This window comes from Coregonus lavaretus (assembly GCF_964263955.1).
Source record: "Coregonus lavaretus genome assembly, chromosome: 16".
NCBI classification, from domain to species: Eukaryota; Metazoa; Chordata; class Actinopteri; order Salmoniformes; family Salmonidae; genus Coregonus; species Coregonus lavaretus.
The window spans coordinates 15,357,201-15,376,858 of NC_140003.1; the positions used below are offsets into that span (position 1 = coordinate 15,357,201).

The window sequence follows — 19,658 nt, forward strand, 5'->3', positions numbered from 1 at the left end:
ATTATGTGGATATATTGAAGCAACAGTCAGGAAGTTAAAGCTTGGTCTTCCAAATGGAAAATGACCCCAAGCAAACTTCCACAGTTGTGGCAAAATGGCTTAAGGACAACAAAGTCAAGGTATTGGAGTGGCCATCACAAAGCCCTGACCTCAATCCTATAGAACATTTGTGGGCAGAACTGAAAAAGCATGTGCGAGCAAGGAGGCCTACAAACCTGACTCAGTTACACCAGCTCTGTCAGGAGGAATGGCCCAAAATTCAGCCAACTTATTGTGGGAAGCTTGTGGAAGGCTACCCGAAACGTTTGACCCAAGTTAAACAATTTAAAGGCAATGCTACCAAATACTAATTGAGTGTATGTAAACTTCTGACCCACTGGGAATGTGATGAAAGAAATAAAAGCTGAAATAAATCATTCTCTCTACTATTATTCTAACATTTCACATTCTTAAAATAAAGTGGTGATCCTAACTGGAATTGTGAAAAACTGAGTTTAAATGTATTTGGCTAAGCTGTATGTAAACCTCCGACTTCAACTGTATGCACCACCTCCATGCCAATAGGCTCCTTGGAAGAGTTGCCTGAAATAAAGCCTTTATTGTGATAACCAACAAATGTAAACGCCTGGAGTTTGTTAAATGGCATTGGCACTTGGATTGGAACTGGGTGCTATGGTCAGATGAGACCACACACACCAGTGGTGGGTTTGGAGTTGAAAGAAGGATGCATATGCAGAAAAGTACCTCATACCTACTGTAAAATATGGTGGTGGATCTTTGATGTTATAGGGCTGTTTTGCTTCCACTGGTCCTGGGGCCCTTGTTAAGGTCAACGGCATCATGAACTCTACCAAGTACCAGGACATTTTAGCCAAAAACCTGGTTGTCTCTGCCAGGAGGCTTAAACTTGGCCGCAAGTGGATCTTTCAGCAAGACAATGACCCCAAGCACACGTCAAAATCCACAAAGAAATGGTTAATTGACCACAAAACAACATCTTGCAATGGCCATCTCAGTCTCTGGACTTGAACCCCATTAAGAACCTGTGGATTGAATTAAAGAGGGAAGTTCATAAGCGCAGACCAAAGGATCTCAAGGATCTGTAAAGATTCTGTATAGAGGAATGGTCTAAGACCCTCCCAATGTGTTCTCCAATCTAATAAAACATGATAGAAAAAGGCTCAGTGCCATTATCCTTGCAAGGGGAGGGTGCACAAAGTAGTGAAAACAAGGGTGCCAATAATGTTTTTGAGATTGATTTTGTTACTTTTTAAACAAAATCTCTTTCTCTGAGCAATTGTATTCGTATAATACAATTATATAATTTGCAAAAAACCCACAGTAAGCACTCACCAACCAGAAGGTACTGCCTCAACCTGATAGTTGACCACTCCCTCAGCCCAATAGCAGACCATCCAAGTGGTACTGTAAATGCATCATACTGACACATCTCACTGCACTGGGACATGCTTATGACCGGACTCTGACCTCTGATCTGGATAGACAAGAATCCTTGGTAAAGCCAACCTGGGGCAACTTGTTTGTCCGAGTAGGGACAGTGGTGGTAGACTACGATGGTGGAGGTAGTGTTTTTTTTACTTGCTTTGCATCCACACTCTGCATTACAGCTTTCTTTCCTCTGTTCAACTGTAGTCGCCTATCCAGATTCTGAATTTCATCCAAACCAGCATTGGAAAATAAACGGTGAACTTCACCTGTGGAAAGAGTAACATGATAATACCCCCACCACATATTACCACCACTAGATAATTTGAGATTATATTTGAAAAATGTCTAGACACAATATTCAGAGATACAATATTTCCAGAGACTTTTGAAATCAATTGACCTAAACACAAGTTCCATCTCCCCTTGAATATAAATTCTCTGACATGCACCGACCTGTTGAGCAGAAAAAAAGAGCTCACTGTCATTATTGACAAATAACAATTTTAGACCGTAAAATTTTGTCACTACTAAGTATGAATTGCCTACCTACAGTGAGGTCCAAAAGTACAGTATTTTGGACAGTGACACATGTTTTGTTGTTTTGGCTCTGTACTCCAGCACTTTGGAAAATAATATAATGACTATGAGGTTAAAGTGCTTTAATGTGTTTTAAAGTAGTCAAAAGTATAGTATTTGATCCCATATTCCTAGCATGCAATGACTACATCAAGCTTGTGACTCTACAAACTTGTTGGATGCATTTGCAGTATGTTTTGGTTGTGTTTCAGATTATTTTGTGCCCAATAGTAATGAATGTTAAATAATGTATTGTGTCATTTTGGAGTAATTTTTATGTAAATAAATAATTACAGAATATATTTCTGAACACTTCTACATTAATGTCGATGCTACCATGATTACTGATAATCCTGAATTAATCGTGAATAATGATGAGTGAGAAAGTTAGAGGCACAATGATCGTACCTCCAAAACATGCTAACCTCTCACCATTACCAATAACAGGGGAAGTTAACATTTTTCGGGGGTTTGATATTTATGCCTCTGGAACTTTCGCAGTCATCACGATAAATTCATGATTATCCGTAATCATGGTAGCATCCACATTAACGTAGAAGTATTTAGAAACATATTATATTCATATTAACAATAGAAGTATACGGTCCTGTATAGCTCAGTTGGTAGAGCATGGCGCTTGCAACGGCAGGGTTGTGGGTTCGATTCCCACGGGGGGCCAGTATGAAAACATTTTATGCACTCACTAACTGTAAGTCGCTCTGGATAAGAGCGTCTGCTAAATGACTAAAATGTAAATGTAGAAGTGATTCCAAAATGACACAATACATTATTTACCATTCATTTCTATTGGGCACAAAATAATCTAAAACACAACTAAAACAAATTGCAAATGCATCCAAGAAGTTTGTAGAGTCACAAGCTTGATGTAGTCATTGTGTGCTAGGAATATGGGACCAAATACTAAACTATTGACTACTTTAATATACATAAGGGAATTTGTCCCAATACTTTTGGTTCCCTAAAATGGGTGGACTATGTACAAAAAGTGCTTTAATTTCTAGACGGTTCACCCAATATGGATTAAATACCCTCAAATTAAAGCTGACAGTCTATACTTGAACCTCATAGTTTCATTTTAAATCCAAAGTCCTGAAGTACAGAGCCAAAACAACAAAAAGTGTGTCACTATCCAAATACTTTTGGACCTCACTGTAATGAAATGATTATGATCTGCTGTTTTTTCTCCTTTAAATTATATTTTTGTCCTCTGTAAAGTGTAGACTTTGTGAAAATGCACTTTAAATAAAGTTACGAGTAGAAAGCCACCTTTTTCAAACCGTAGTTGTGATAAATCATATCTGCCATAATCTCAGTAGAGGACTATCCCTCCAGGTTTCAGCAATTGAGACAACCGGTTCACAACTCCTTGGACTCTGTCAAAAAAATCTAACAATTAATCAACCAATCAATCCGTTTCTTTCTTGAAAGAATTAAAGAGTCTGAGTTTGCAAAGGTATGATACACAAAATTGAGCACGCCTGATACATTTTCAGAGATGTTTGTTTTATCATTCCAGAGCCAGGCTTCCCAGTAAATTAACATATACAGTACTGTACAAGCAGTTGGGTTTTTGCAAGGGGGATAAGGGATAAGCCTAACTGTCAAGGTTTTGACTGTGCTCTCCTTCCCAATATGTCAGCTGTTCAGTTACCAAATGGAGCATCTCAGCTAACAGACATGACGTCAGACACATAGTTAGTGAGCTAAAGAGAGAGCATATTTCAAAACCACACAGTTATACACCCACAGAAAATGCCTGCAGTAGAAGCCTTTTGACTTTGTATTTTTTGTGACTGAGAAATGCAATAACAAGCTGCTTCTAATGACCTAAGTGAATCAGCGATCAATGGCCCATAGTAGAGATGATATGCTCCATGATCCTCCTGGCACTACATGCAATACTCACTTAGAGCTCAATAACAAGAGAACTTAAGAAGGTTGAACACCAGGCGTGCTGCGGCATTCTGGATAAGTTGCAGGGGTTTGATGGCACAAGCAGGGAGCCCAGCCAACAGAGAGTTGCAGTAGTCTAGACGGGAGATGACAAGTACCTGCGCCGCTTCCTATGTGAGGAAAGATCGTACTCTGCGGATGTTGTAGAGCATGAACCCGCAGGAGCGAGTCTCTGCTTTGATGTTTGCAGAGAATGACAGGGTGTTGTCCAGGGTCACGCCAAGGCTCTTTACACTCTGGGAGGGAGACACCGTGGAGTTGTCAACTGTGATGGAGAGGTCTTGGAGCGGGCAGACCTTCCCTGGGAGGAAGAGCAGCTCTGTTTTGTCGAGGTTGAGCTTGAGGGGGTGGCCGACATCCTAGCTGAGATGTCTGCCAGGCACGCAAAGATGCGTGTCGCCACCTGGGTATCATCCGCATAGCAATGATAGGAGAGACCATGTGAGGATATGAAAGAGCTGAGTGACTTGGTGTAAAGAGAAAAGAGGAGAGGGCCTAGAACCGAGCCCTGAGGGACACCAGTAGTGAGAGCATGTGGTGCAGACACAGATCCTCTCCACGCTACCTGGTAGGAGCGACCTGCCAGGTAGGATGCAATCCAGGAGTGTGCAGAGCCTAAGGTTCACGGTGTCAAAAGCAGCGGAAAGATCTAGGAGGATGAGAACAGAGGAGAGAGAGTCAGATTTGGCAGAGCATAGAGCCTCTGTGACACAGAGGAGAGCGGTCTCAGTTGAGTGACCCTTGAAGCCAGACTGGTTAGGGTCAAGAAGATTGTTCTGAGAGAGTTAACGAGAGAGTTGGTAAGAAACAGCATGCTCAAGTGTTTTGGAAAGAAAAGAAAGAAGAGATACCGGTCTATAGTTTTTGACGTCATAGTGTTGGTTTCTTGAGGAAGGGAGCAACTCTGGCCATCTTGAAGTCAGAGGAGACACGTCACACAAAACATTTGCAATTAACAAATTAATATAATCTGTATAAATAAACCTAGAATGTTCTTGATTCAAAACATACATTGTAGTACAAAAGAGCACAACCTCAGAGTGTGTTAAGGCGACAGCATGCTTCAGTTCGGCTGGCGGCTAGCCGAAGTCGGGTGTTGTGGACAAACATTAGTACTGTTTGTCCATTTTGAGACGCCGTAGCCAGTATACACTTCCTGAAAATAGTCCCAATTAATCTAAGATAACTCAATAAATTAATTTTGACGTTATTGCCGAGGAGATCTTAGTCATGCAATTTTATATCTAACTAAGATGTTTGGTGCAGTATTTCTCAATGAAAAAATGTGCATGAAAACAAAGACTTTACTGAAGAATCCCTAAAGTTGACCAATCACTGACATAAGGGCGTAGACGTCGGCTCCAAACTTCTGCTTGCCTCTAGAAAATAAATGTGTGCCTGAACAGCCTAAAAAAACCTCACCGATGTCCAAAACGAACAAAACCGTCACCGAATGTTGTCATAATATATGTACAAACTGAACTATTTAGGCTGGGAAGCATGCGGACGCCTTTAGAGGGCCTGTTTTTGGAGGGTGGAGAGGGTTGGGTTAGTAATGACATTCAGACAAAGCATGGGGAAAGGGGGAGGGGTGGTGGGGTTGGGTGGGGGGCTGGCAGGTGATAAATGGGAGTGGGCGCTCCTGCCTTTGTCTCCTAACCTTCACCTACCACTCGGGTGAATGGAGAAGAGCACGAAGACCAGCAGAATAACATCCAGGCTCAGTGGAAGGAAGGGAAAGGAGGCCACCTCGTCACATCGATATGTTAACAATTCAACTAATTCATTGGTTAAATGTAGTGGATAACTTAAAACCTATTGTTGAGCTCTTATGATGGCAATTTGGATTAGCAAAAATTCTTGGTTAATTCAAACCTACTTGAAATCCAGAAAAATCCAGCCCTGAGTGTATTGACAAGCTCCTCAAAGACATAAGTCCTACAGTATAGTTACATAAACCCACATCGATTATGTGAGAATGTAATTATGTTCATCCTTAGAAGAAAAACATCAACAGTCATGTTTAATGTAATCAATTTTGAATAAAAATCTATTATTCACTTATTTCTTACAGTTGCCGAAAAAAGCATTACCATTCTCAGGTTAAAAGGGATGTATAATGCTCTTCAACACCTGCAGACAGATAATTTTGACTGCAAGTCTCAAGAGGAGTTGCTATGGAAACTGAACTACTCCCCCCTAAAAAATACTCTGCTTTGGCAAGACCTTAGACTAAATCAGAACTAAAATGTGCATATAACTGAAGGCACCCGTAAACACACCAGTACTTTACAGTATAGTCTGAAAGAATTAGATAATTTAGCCATTATGCGGTAGTTACTCAAGCCGGCAATAGAATTAGCAATGTGAACAAACTAGCTGTTTTCCTAGTGTTTCATGAGTAGATAGCATTAATTGAGCAACATCATGTTAAGCTCTTAAATAGGCTTGGAAAGAATTGCACCCATAAATTGCAAAGCAACTGGCAAAAGATAAGGATAAATGTAACAACCTCTAATGAGGGCATGCAGTCTGTTCCTGGTAGATTGCTCTACTCTGCTCTGTATCTCACAGCACTGTTTTGCAGTGAAGGACCCTGTACAATAATGTCAGGACTGCTGATCATGGCCATTTGATAAAAGACTGTCCATTGCAAGAGATAAAACACTGTCCATTCCAAGAGCATCATATGTCCACCAGGCCTAGAAGGATAATCACAAATATGTGAAAAACACCTGTTTGTAATGATGTCATTTCAACCAGATTTCAACCTGTTTGTAATGACGTTATTTTAACCAGATTTCAACCTGTTTGTAATGATGTAAATTCCAATGTTTGTTTGTATGAATCTCACTTGTTTGGAAAATGGTATCTTACCTTGACCAGCTGGACAGCACGAGGGGTGAAGTCACACCAGTATAAGAATGCCCCTGTGTCTCTGTAAGACAGCAACACAGAGAGGGAACTTGTCAGGTTCATTTCATATCATTTTCACAACAAACACACCAAGGCAAAACAAAATGGAGTAGGGATACAAGATTGAATTGTATAATGACAGGTAGATTTAATCGATTGGCATTCAGTGACTTAACTGTAGTCTGGACTTAACTGTAGTCAGTAAATATTTACTGAACAAATTGCGCTTACATTTTTTATTTATTTAACCTTTATTTAACCAGGTAAGCCAGTTGAGAACAAGTTCTCATTTACAACTGCGACCTGGCCAAGATAAAGCAAAGCAGTGCGATAAAAACAACAACACAGAGTTACATATGGGGTAAACAAAACAAACAAAGTCAAAAATACAACAGAAAATATATATACAGTGTGTGCGAATGTAGTAAGTTATGGAGGTAAGGCAATAAATAGGCCATAGTGCAAAATAGTTACAATTTCGTATTAACACTGGAATGATAGATGTGCAAAAGATGATGTGCAAATAGAGATACTGGGGTGCAAATTAGCTAAATAAATAACAATATGGGGATGAGGTAGTTGGGTGGGCTAATTTCAGAATGGCTGTGTACAGGTGCAGTGATCGGTAAGCTGCTCTGACAACTGATGCTTAAAGATAGTGAGGGAGATAAGAGTCTCCAGCTTCAGAGATTTTTGCAGTTCGTTCCAGTCATTGGCAGCAGAGAACTGGAAGGAATAGCAGCCAAAGGAGGTGTTGGCTTTGGGGATGACCACTGAGATATACCTGCTGGAGTGTAGACTACGGGTGGGTGTTGCTATGGTGACCAGTGAGCTAAGATGAGACTGGGATTTGCCTAGCAGTGATTTATAGATGACCTGGAGCCAGTGGGTTTGGCGACAAATATGTAGTGAGGGCCAGCCAACAAGAGCGTACAGGTCACAATGGTGGGTAGTATATGGGGCTTTGGTGACAAAACGGATGGCACTGTGATAGACGACATCCAATTTGCTGAGTAGAGTCTTGGAGGCTATTTTGTAAATGACATCGCCGAAGTCAAGGATCGGTAGGATAGTCAGTTTTACGAGGGCATGTTTGCCAGCATGAGTGAAGGAGGCTTTGTTGCGAAATAGGAAGCCGATTCTAGATCTAACTTTTGATTGGAGATGCTTAATGTGGGTCTGGAAGGAGAGTTTACAGTCTAACCAGACACCTAGGTATTTGTAGTTGTCTACATACTCTAGGTCAGACCCGCAGAGAGTAGTGATTCTAGTCGGGTGGGCGGGTCCAAGCAGCGTTCGGTTGAAGAGCATGCATTTAGTTTTACTAGTGTTTAAGAGCAGTTGGAGGCTACTGAAGGAGTGTTGTATGGCGTTGAAGCTCGTTTGGAGGTTTGTTAACACAGTGTCCAATGAAGGGCCAGATGTATACAAAATGGTGTCGTCCGCATAGAGGTGGATCCGAGCGTCACCAGCAGCAAGAGCGACATCATTGATATACACAGAGAATAGAGTCGGCCCGAGAATTGAACCCTGTGGCACCCCTATAGAGACTACCAGAGGTCCAGACAACAGGCCTTCCGATTTGACACATTGAACTCTATCTGAGAAGTAGTTGGTGAACCAGGCGAGGCAGTCATTTGAGAAACCAAGGCTATTTAGTCTGCCAATAAGAATGCGGTGGTTGACAGAGTCGAAAGCCTTGGCCAGGTAGATGAAGACGGCTGCGCAGTACTGTCTTTTATCGATCGCGGTTATAATATCGTTTAGGACCTTGAGTGTGGCTGATGTGCACCCATGACCAGCTCGGAAACCGGATTGCATAGCGGAGAAGGTACGGTGGGATTCGAAATGGTCGGTGATCTGTTTGTTAACTTGGCTTTCAAATACTTTCGAAAGGCAGGGCAGGATGGATATAGGTCTGTAACAGTTTGGATCTAGAGTGTCACCCCCTTTGAAGAGGGGGATGACCGCGGCAGCTTTCTAATCTCTGGGGATCTCAGACGTTACGAAAGAGAGGTTGAACAGGCTAGTAATAGGGATTGCGACAATTTCGGCGGCTAATTTTAGAAAGAAAGGGTCCAGATTGTCTAGCCCAGCTGATTTGTAGGGGTCCAGATTTTTCAGCTCTTTCAGAACATCAGCTGTCTGAATTTGTGTGAAGGAGAAGCAGGGGGGGGGGGGGGGGCATGGGCAAGTTGTAGCGGAGGGTGCAGAGCTGGTGGCCGGGGTAGTGGTAGCCAGGTGGAAAGCATGGCCAGCCGTAGCAAAATGCTTGTTGAAATTCTTGATTATTGTAGATTTATCGGTGGTGACAGTGTTTCCTAGCCTCAGTGCAGTGGGCAGTTGGGAGGAGGTGCTCTTATTCTCCATGGACTTTACAGTGTCCCAAAACTTTTTGGAGTTAGTGCTACAGGATGCAAATTTCTGTTTGAAAAAGCTAGCCTTTGCTTTCCTAACTGATTGTGTATATTGGTTCCTGACTTCCCTGGAAAGTTGCATATCGCATGGGCTGTTCGATGCTAATGCAGTACGCCACAGGATGTTTTTGTGCAGGTCAAGGGCAGTCAAGTCTGTGGAGAACCAGGGGCTATATCTGTTCTTAGTTCTGAATTTTTTGAATGGGGCATGCTTATTTAAGATTGAGAGGAAAGCACTTTTAAAGAACAACCAGGCATCCTCTACTGACGGAATGAGGTCAATATCCATCCAGGATACCCGGGCCAGGTCAATAAGAAAGGCCTGCTCGCTAAAGTGTTTTAGGGAGCGTTTGACAGTGATGAGGGGTGGTCGTTTGACCGCGGACCCATTATGGACGCAGGCAATAAGGCAGTGATCGCTGAGATCCTGGTTGAAGACAGCGGAGGTGTATTTAGAGGGTAAATTTGTCAGGATGATATCTATGAGGTTGCCCATGTTTACAGATTTAGGGTTGTACCTGGTAGGTTCGTTGATTATTTGTGTGAGATTGAGGGCATCTAGTTTAGATTGTAGGTTGGCCGGGGTGTTAAGCATATCCCAGTTTAGGTCACCAAGCAGTACGAACTCTGAGGATTGATGGGCAATCAGTTCACATATGGTGTCCAGGGCACAGCTCGGGGCTGAGGGGGGTCTGTAGCAAGCGGCAACATTGAGAGACTGGAAAGGTGGATTTTTAAAAGTAGAAGCTCAAACTGTTTGGGCACAGACCTGGATAGTATGATAGAGCTCTGCGGGCTATCTCTACAATAGATTGCAACCCCACCCCCTTTGGCAGTTCTATCGAGACTGAAAATGTTGTAGTTAGGGATGGACATTTCTGAATTTTTGGTGGCCTTCCTAAGCAGGATTCAGACACTGCTAGAACATCAGGGTTGGCGGAGTGTGCTAACGCAGTGAATAACTCAAACTTAGGGAGGAGGCTTCTGATGTTAATGCCTGGGGAGTAGGAGTGATACTGGGGGCTACAGGACCTGGGTTAACCTCTACATCACCAGAGGAACAGAGGAGGAGTAGAATAAGGATACGGTTAAAGTCTTTAAGAACTGGTCTTCTAGTGCGTTGGGTACAGAGAATAAAAGGGGCAGATTTCCGGGCGTTGTAGAATAGATTCAGGGCATTATGTACAGACAAGGATATGGAAGGATATGAGTACAGTGGAGGTAAACCTAAGCGTTGGGTAACGATGAAAGAGATAGCATCACTGGAGGCACCGATTGAGTCGGTCTCCGTGTGTATGGGGGTTGGGACAAAGGAGTTATCTAAGGCAGGTTGAGCTGGACTGGGGGCTCTACAGTGAAATAGTACAATAAGAAATAACCAAAACAGCATTAAGCAAGGCATATTGACATGGGAGAGAGGCATAAAGCAATCACAGGTGTTATTCGAGAGAGCTAAGACAACAGCTGGTAATGGTGACAAAGTTTGGGCTGAGGCTAAACATAAACAGGATGCGGTACCGTATAAAGGAACAGTCCAGCAGGCATCAGCTGTATAGCTGAGTTATCATAAGGTCCAGTGAACAGCAATAGGAGAGTTTGGAGGTAGTTCGGGGGCCGCTACAGCACTGGCGAGCAAGAGGCACGGCTTGCGTGTGCTAGCGGGCTGGGGCTAGCAGATGGATCTTCGTGGTCGACGTCGTAACGGGAAGCCTGTTGAAACCACATCAGACGATTTCGTCAGCAGACCAGTCGTGTTGGATCGGCGGGGCTCCGTGTCAACACTAGGAGGTCCCGTCCGGTTGACAGAGAGGTAGATAGCCGGGAGACTGGCCTGGCTCGAGGCTAGCTCAAGGATAACTGGTGTTTGCTAAGGGGCAATGGTAATTAGTCAACGACAACAGCCATTCGGTTGCAGCTAGCTAGTTGCGATGATGCGGCGCTAGGGTCCAGTGATTCCGGCAGAAAATCCGATATGCTCTGGGTCGATAGCACGCTGTGCAGACTGGCCGACAAACTGTCCAGGCTAGAGCTAGAGCTGGCTGGTGGGTAGTGCAGGCCACGGACAATGGTTTAGACTGCTAACGGTGGCTAATAGCAAGTAGCTAGTAAGCTGGCTACAACAGCCATTCGGTTGCAGCTAGCTAGTTGCGATGATCCGGTGCTAGAGGTCCAGTGATTCACGCAGAAAATCTGATATGCTCTGGGTCGATAGCACGCTGTGCAGACTGGCCGACAAATTGTCCAGGCTAGAGCTAGAGCTGGCTGGTGGGTAGTGAAGGCCACGGACAATGGTGAAGACGCTAACGGTGGCTAATAGCAAGTAGCTAGCTAGCTGGCTACCACAGCCATTCGGTTGCAGCTAGACTAGTTTCAGCTTAAGGTTCTTGATAAAAGTTATAAAGAAATAATAGAATCCTTTCCACGTTGGGTGAGGCGGGTTGCAGGAAAGTATATTTAGTTAAAGAATGAAAAGTAAAATTGAGAAATATATACAAAATAGACAACAATAAAAAAAAAATGGCTATTTACGCAAGGACACTACAGAAAACACAACCGCACTGCTACGCCAGCTTAATCACACACCAAGCAAGGAGACTGAGGGACTAATACATTTGCTATCAGATAACATACTTTCCATTTAATTCAAGAGTCATTCATAGGATAATGAATGCAGGTCAAGGTTAAACACTTCCTCCTCATTATTTTCCTCCCCTAGCCTTGCCAAGTCCTCTGGACAAAATGTTCTATGTAAGATGACATCATGCTTTAACAAAGGTTGTCTGCATACCAAAGCAAATATCAAAACATTTGCCATCAAGAAAGACAACGTTATTCTAGAATGAGTAAAAAAAGTAAACCATTGAACCCCACAGACTCAGTTTGTGACATCATGCATCAATAGATGTTTCTGATCATTGTGTATAACAATTTAAAATACTTAATTTAGACTAGAGAAAAAAGATAATGATGTTGTACTTATCACGGCTCAGGAAAAGACCCAACTGCAGACAGTTCAAATAACGGACGTTTATTATATGAACAGGGGGCAGGCAAAGGACAGGTCCAGGGCAGGCAGAGGTCGGTAGTCCAGGGCAGAGTCCGTTAGGTACAGAGCGGCAGGCAGGCTCAGGGCAGGCAGAGGTCAGTAATCCAGGGCAGTGTCAAACGGTACAGAACGGCAGGCAGGCTCAGGGCAGGCAGAATGATCAAAACTGGGAAAACTGGAAAACAGAGCTCAAGAAAACAGGAGTACGAAAAACATGCTGGTAGGCTTGACAAGACAAGGCAAACTGTCAACAGACAAACAGAGAACACAGGTATAAATGCAAAGGGGATAATGGGGAAGTTGGGCGACACCTGGAGGGGGGTGGAGACAAGCACAAAGACAGGTGAAACAGATCAGGGTGTGACAGTACACCCCCTCTAGGGACGCCTACCTGGGCGCATACCCGGTTGACCGGGGTGCCGGTGGTGGAACTCCTGGGTCCAGGACCCAGCACCTCTCCTCCGGGCCATAACCCTCCCAGTCAACCAGGTACTGGAATCCCCTGCCCCGCGGCCGAAATTTCAGGAGGCGCCTCACCGTGTACACCGGTTGGCCGTCGATGAGACAGGGGAGGGGGGTGGGCCTGGAAACAGGAGACAAAGGGCTGTGAGACATAGGTTTAATCCTAGACACAGGAAAAGTGGGATGTAGACAAAGGGTACGGGGCAACAGAAGACGAACAGCAGATGCGCTAAGAATCTTGGAGATTGGGAAAGGGCCAATAAAACAGGGGGAAAGTTTGCGGGACTGCACCCGGAGGGGCAGATCCCGTGTGGACAGCCATACCCTTTGCCCGAGACGATAACGGGGAGCCAGGGTCCGGTAGCGGTCCGCCTGTCATCAATACCTGGAGGTGGTCTTGAGAAAAGCTGACCGGGCTCTCTTCCAGGTACCGCGACAGCAGCGGACGAACATCTGGGCCGAGGGTATGCTGACCTCTTCCTCTTGCTCCGGGAAGAGCGGGGGCTGATATCCCAGGGAACACTCAAAAGGCGAGAGACCAGTGGCAGAGCAGGGGAGGGTGTTGCGGGCGGACTCTACCCACACAAATTGCTGGCTACAGGTGGTGTGGTTGGCGGAGAAAAGGCAGTGAAGAGTCGTCTCCAGGTCCTGATTGGCTCACTCCGACTGGCCGTTAGACTGGGGGTGGAACCCGGAGGACAGGCTGGCCGACGACCCAATGAGCGTGCAGAACGCCTTCCAGAACCGGGACGAGAACTGAGGACCCCGGTCGGAGACCATGTCCACCGGAAGTCCATGGATCTGGAAGACGTGCTGCACCATGAGCTGGGCCGTCTCCTTGGCTGAGGATAGCTTGGGGAGAGGAATGAAATGGGCGGCTTTGGAAAACCGGTCCATCACTGTAAGGATAACGGTGTTGCCATCAGACAGGGGGAGACCAGTGACAAAGTCCAGGGATATATGTGACCAGGGACGGTGAGGGACAGGAAGTGGTTGAAGGAGACCAGCCGGAACTTGCCGAGGAGTCTTATTCTGCGCACAGATAGTGCAGGCGGCGACGAACGCTGAGACGTCAGGGACCATGGTGGGCCACCAAAAGCGTTGTCGCACAAAGGCCAGGGTCCAACGGGAACCCGGGTGGCAGGCAAGCCTGGAGGAGTGAGCGGACAGCGTCAGGAACACTGCGCCTCATGGACCTGATTCTCAATTCCCCAGATGAGTGCCGCCGCCAGACACGAGGTAGGAAGGATGGTCTCGGGGTCCGAGGGTGTAGCCATGGGGCTATAGCGGCGTGAAAGCGCATCCGGCTTGACATTATTCGACCCCGGGCGGTAGGAGAGGGAGATGTTGAACCGGGTGAAAAGCAGGGCCCACCTAGCTTGCCGGGAATTGAGACGCTTGGCGGTGCGGAGATATTCCAGGTTCTTGTGATCCATTGACACAATGAAAGGATGTTCCATCCCCTCCAACCAGTGCCTCCACTCCTCCAACGCCATCTTCACCGGGAGACTCAGGATTCCCCACATCGTAATTCCTCTCTGTGGCATTAAAACGATGGGAGAAGGTGGCGCAGGGATGCAGCTTAAGGTCCAGGGCAGAACGCTCGGACAGGACAGCCCCCACTCCGACATCCGAAGCGTCGGCCTCCACCGCGAACTGACGGGACGGGTCAGGATTAACTAATATGGGAGCTGTGGTGAAGCGGTGCTTGAGGTCCAGGAACACCCGGTCAGCAGCTGGGGACCACGTGAATGGAACCTTGGGTGAGGTGAGTGCAGAAAGGGGGGAAGCCAGGGTGCTGTAACCCTGGATAAAGCGGCAATAGAAATGGGAAAATCCCAGGAAGCGTTGCAGCTGCACTCTGGACATAGGTTGGGGCCAATCCACCACCACTCTCACCTTTCCAGTATCCATTGGCACATTACCTGCAGCGATGGTGTAACCAAGGAAGGAGATGGTGGAGCGATGGAATTCGCACTTTTCCGCTTTCACAAAAAGCTGGTTCTCCAGGAGGCACTGGAGGACCCGTCGGACGTGGAGCACGTGTTCTTGGGATGAGCGGGAGAAAACGAGGATGTCATCGAGGTAGACGAATGCGAACCGGTTTAACATGTCGTGCAGAACGTCGTTAACCAGGGCCTGGAACACAGCTGGAGTGTTGGTCAGACCAAATGGCATAACCAGATTTACGTAGTGTCCACTGGCCGTGTTGAAGGCTGTCTTCCACTCGTCCCCTTCCCGTATCCGCACCAGATGGTAGGAGTTCCGCAGGTCCAACTTGGAGAAAATGGTGGCCCCCTGGAGCGGCTCGAAGGCCAAGGCGATGAGTGGTAGCGGGTAGTGGTTCTTAACCGTGATGTCATTGAGGCCCCGGTAGTCGATGCATGGGCGCAGTGTTTTGTCCCGCTTCTCCACATAGAAGAAACCTGCGTCGGCGGGGGAGGCAGAAGGACGGATACACCCTGCAGCCAGGGAGTCCTCGATGTAGGTCTCCATAGCCTTGGTCTCCAGACCAGACAGAGAATACAGTCGTCCCCGGTGTGGTGTGGTGCCCGGGAGAAGGTCGATCCTGCAGTCATAGGGTCAATGCGGAGGAAGCGAAGTGGCCCGGGCCTTACTGAAAACCTCCCGGAGGTCCTGGTACTCCGTGGGAACGGCGGAGAGGTCCAAGGCTACTTCCGAGCCCACCAGAAGACGTCCAGGGGCAGGCTGCGCCGACTTCAGGCAATGGGCTTGGTAGAACGGGCTCCAGCCCATGATGGCACCAACAGTCCAGTCAATGAGGGGATTGTGTCGCTTGAGCCAAGAGAATCCCAATACCACGGGAACCTGAGGAGACTTATTAAGCATGAACTGGATAGCCTCGCTGTGGTTCCCTGACACTCGCAGGTTGATGGGAGTGGTATTGTGGGTGACCCTGCCTATAGAGTGCCCGTCCAGCGCTCTAACGTCCATGGGAATGTAGAGGGGCTGAGTGGGGATGCCCAGCTCTGACACCAGGGTAGTGTTCATAAAACTCTCATCGACCCCAGAGTCGATGAGTACTCTGAGAGATTTTGACTGGTTCTCCCACAGCAGGATGGCATGGAGAGGGGTGCGAGTAAGGGAAGAAGGAAAGTTATCCGTATGACCCACCAGAGTACTCGCCCTTACCGGTGAGCATGGTCTTTTAGTGGACAGGTAGACTCGAAATGACCAGTAGTCCCGCAATACAGACAACTCTTCATGTTAAGCCTGCGTAAACGTTCAGCTGGAGACAACCTAGCTCTGCCTAGTTTCATCGGCTCTGGAAGAGGCGAATCAGCAGACTTCGGAGACTCTCGGGGGAAATCGGGTAGCCTCGGATTCTCTCGGACACATAGACGTCGGGGACTTCCGGGATGCCTCGGAGGCAAGGTGAATCCTTGGGTGGGCACGTGGAACCAGACCTCCTCTCCTTCCTATGTTCCCGTAGCCGCCCATCGATCCGGATGGTCAAGGCGATGAGTGAGGTCGAGATCCGTATGCAGTTCCCTGTCCTTAATTTCCTCAGATAATCCGTGCAGGAATGTGTCAAACAGGGATTCCGGGTTCCAGGCACTCTCGGCAGCCAACGTGCGGAAATCCACTGCATAGTCTGCCACACTGCAGGAGTCTTGCCGGAGCTGCAGTAACTTCTGGGCAGCCTCTCTCCCGGACAACGGAGAATCGAAAACCTTCTTCACCTCAGCCACGAACTCCTCCAGACTGGAGCACACAGCAGACTGTTGTTCCCACACTGCCGTAGCCCAGGCGAGAGCCCTCCCGGACATCAGCATAATGAGGTACGCTATCTTCGAGAGGTCCGAGGGGAAGGAGGAGAGCTGCAGCTCGAAGATGAGGGAACACTGAGAGAGAAACGCCTGACAGGTTCCCGACTCTCCAGCGAAGCGTTCCAGGGAGATAGGCGGGGTTCTCGGGAAGCCGGTGTGGCCGGGAGAGACGCGCTGCTGACAGCCGGGTTACTGAGGGGCTGAGAGGTTACTGTCGTGGTAGGCTGCCTAACAGACAACCCAAGAATTGCTCCAGCAATGTATTCAACGCGCGGTCATGGCATCTGCCAAGGTCTGGAAACCTTCCATAAGACCACGAAGCAACTCCTCGTGCCTTCCAATGGTGGCTCCATGGGAGGAGACGCCGTTGCGGAGCTGGTCAGAGTCTGGCCAGTTCGTACTATCACGGCTCAGGAAAAGACCCAAATGCAGACAGTTCAAATAACGGACGTTTATTATATAAACAGGGGCCAGGCAAAGGACAGGTCAAGGGCAGGCATAGGTCGGTAGTCCAGGGCAGAGTCCGTAAGGTACAGAGCGGCAGGCAGGCTCAGGGCAGGCAGAGGTCAGTAATCCAGGGCAGTGTCAAACGGTACAGAACGGCAGGCAGGGTCAGGGAGGGCAGATTGAACAAAACCGGGAAAACTAGAAAACAGGGCTCAAGAAAACAGGAGTACGAAAAACATGCTGGTATGCTTGACGAGACAAGACGAACGGTCAACAGACAAACAGAGAACACAGGTATAAATGCACAGGGGATAATGGGGAAGATGGGCGACATCTGGAGGGGGTGGAGACAAGCACAAAGACAGGTTAAACAGATCAGGGTGTGACAGTACTTACTTAATAATAATAGGAAACACACTGTTACCAGCCCCAACCTCCAACCTCTGACAAAAATACAATTCTGTCAAAATAGAAACTTGACTCAACTACTGAGCCAGTGAAATCAACACCAAAGTTGTGCACCAAAGAGTTCATGCATCTTGCCATTTATTCTAACTACATTTGAACTGTGTAGGGGATGAGGAATAAAAGCAAGATGAAAATGTTAAGATAATAAGATCCTGAAAGTTGCATGATAGCCTGGGAAAGAGCTGGTCTGCCTTGCAGCCTCTGCAGTGTCTCTCCCATCTTGGTTACAGGACTGCTGCTTGTCAGTGGATCTATGTGCTGGTGAGTGGGTGCATGCTGCCGCTGCTGCCCCATCTCTGTGTCCCTGCCAGACACACCAGGCTCTGGGCATGGGGCCCGCAGCCCACACTGTCTCTCCTCAGTAGCACTGCTCTCTGGCACTAAAGAAAGAAGCTCTAGGAACGTCAAGAACAGCCACTTGCGATCTTTAAAGAACTTGTCCTGGTGCATCTCATAAAAGCTGTCCCAGTATTTACAGGCATATATGTCATATCTGCCTGATTGGGGGATGAAGAACAAAAACTACATCAATATTAGCTTTCATACAATCAAAATTAAGAACAGAATTTGCTAGGAACATTTAGAAAAGGATTACCTTGCTCTTCTAATAGATATAATTCTCGTCTGGCTTTGTCTTTCCCTTCCTCAGACCATTTCACATGAATGTATGCTTGATACAAAATACACTGCTGTGCCATTTGACACAGTATATTATCAACTTCAGACTTCACATTGAAAATTGCATTAAATGAAAATAATAGATGTGCAAACACATACCACATGTTATGCTCGAAGAAGTCCTCAGGGTTGGTCAGAATCCTTGCTCCCAAAGGAGCAGGGGGTCGTCCCCCTCTGCTGTTTAGTCTGCAGGGAACCCTGTCCCAACCCATAGCCACTGAGGCTAGGGAGGGGGTCGTAATCCTCTCATTTAGACTATGGATTGGGAAAACCAGGCAAGAAACCACCAATCAATTTGAATTATGGTCTAAATGCAAATACGCCTCGCACGACATACAGTTTGGGAAACAGTCCCAAAATGTTTTGCATGTCGGCAGTCAAGTTTTCAAGATATTGGACTTTCAAGAAGCAAAGTGTCACTTGCCACATCATCATGATGATCCGTTTTGCATCATATGATATGTTTTGCATCATCATGATGATGAAGCAAGTGACACTTTGGGCTTGTTCGACATTGCAGCCGACAGTGAAGGCGACTGCCGACTTACTGATCTACAAATAACCTTGTATCATAAATAACTACTCATTATTATTTGTAGATCAGTCAGTCAGTCACAATTTACTCATGATACATTACGGGTGGTTTGGAATTCCCATTGTTAGATCCTGCCCATGATATACTAGACAATATACACATGGCCACATTCATAAAAAGTGCCATCCAGGGTTGCCATGTCCACAGTTTTCCAAAAGAATTGGGCTACATTGAAAACGATGTCGCGGGTGAAAATGTATTGGTCGCGGTTTGCGGATTTTTGGACTACTTCTATATTGCAACACGGCCACCAATGGCATTTCTCTTTTTAAAAAATACAAAAAATAATAATAATACTTTTTATACTGTATTATATATACATATACAGTGCATTCGGAAAGTATTCAGAACCCCTTAACCTTTTCCACATTTTGTCTGTGTGCTTAGGGTCGTTGTCCTGTTGGAAGATGAACCTTCACCCCAGACTAAGGTCCTGAGTGCTCTGGAGCAGGTTTTCATCAAGGATCTCTTTGTACTTTGCTCTGTTCATCTTTGCCTCAATCCTGACTAGTCTCCCAGTCCCTGCCGCTGAAAAACATCCCCACAGCATGATGCTGCCACCACCATGCTTCACCGTAGGGATGGTGCAAAGTTTCCTCCAGACATGACGCTTGGCATTCAGGCCAAAGAGTTCAATCTTGGTTTCATCAGACCAGAGAATCTTGTTTCTCATGGTCTGAGAGTCCTGTAGGTGTCTTTTGGCAAACTCCAAGTGGGCTGTAATGTGCCTTTTACTGAGGAGTGGCTTCCGTCTGGCCACTCTACCATAAAGGCCTGATTGGTGGAGTGCTGCAGAGATTGTTGTCCTTCTGGAAGATTCTCCCATCTCCACAGAGGAA

General features: G+C 46.5%; 1 pseudogene across 1 annotated transcript; it reads right to left on the reverse strand.

Moving 5' to 3' along the window:
• Positions 1 to 1,595: 1,595 nt before the first annotated feature.
• Positions 1,596 to 18,436, reverse strand: LOC311143412 (tRNA N(3)-cytidine methyltransferase METTL2-like; annotated as a pseudogene). The gene is made up of 8 exons: positions 18,433 to 18,436; positions 17,690 to 18,043; positions 17,475 to 17,519; positions 6,877 to 6,937; positions 5,673 to 5,808; positions 3,313 to 3,432; positions 1,858 to 1,902; positions 1,596 to 1,715 (listed from the first exon to the last, which is right to left on the reverse strand). The product of its transcript is annotated as a tRNA N(3)-cytidine methyltransferase METTL2-like (transcript).
• Positions 18,437 to 19,658: the final 1,222 nt, after the last annotated feature.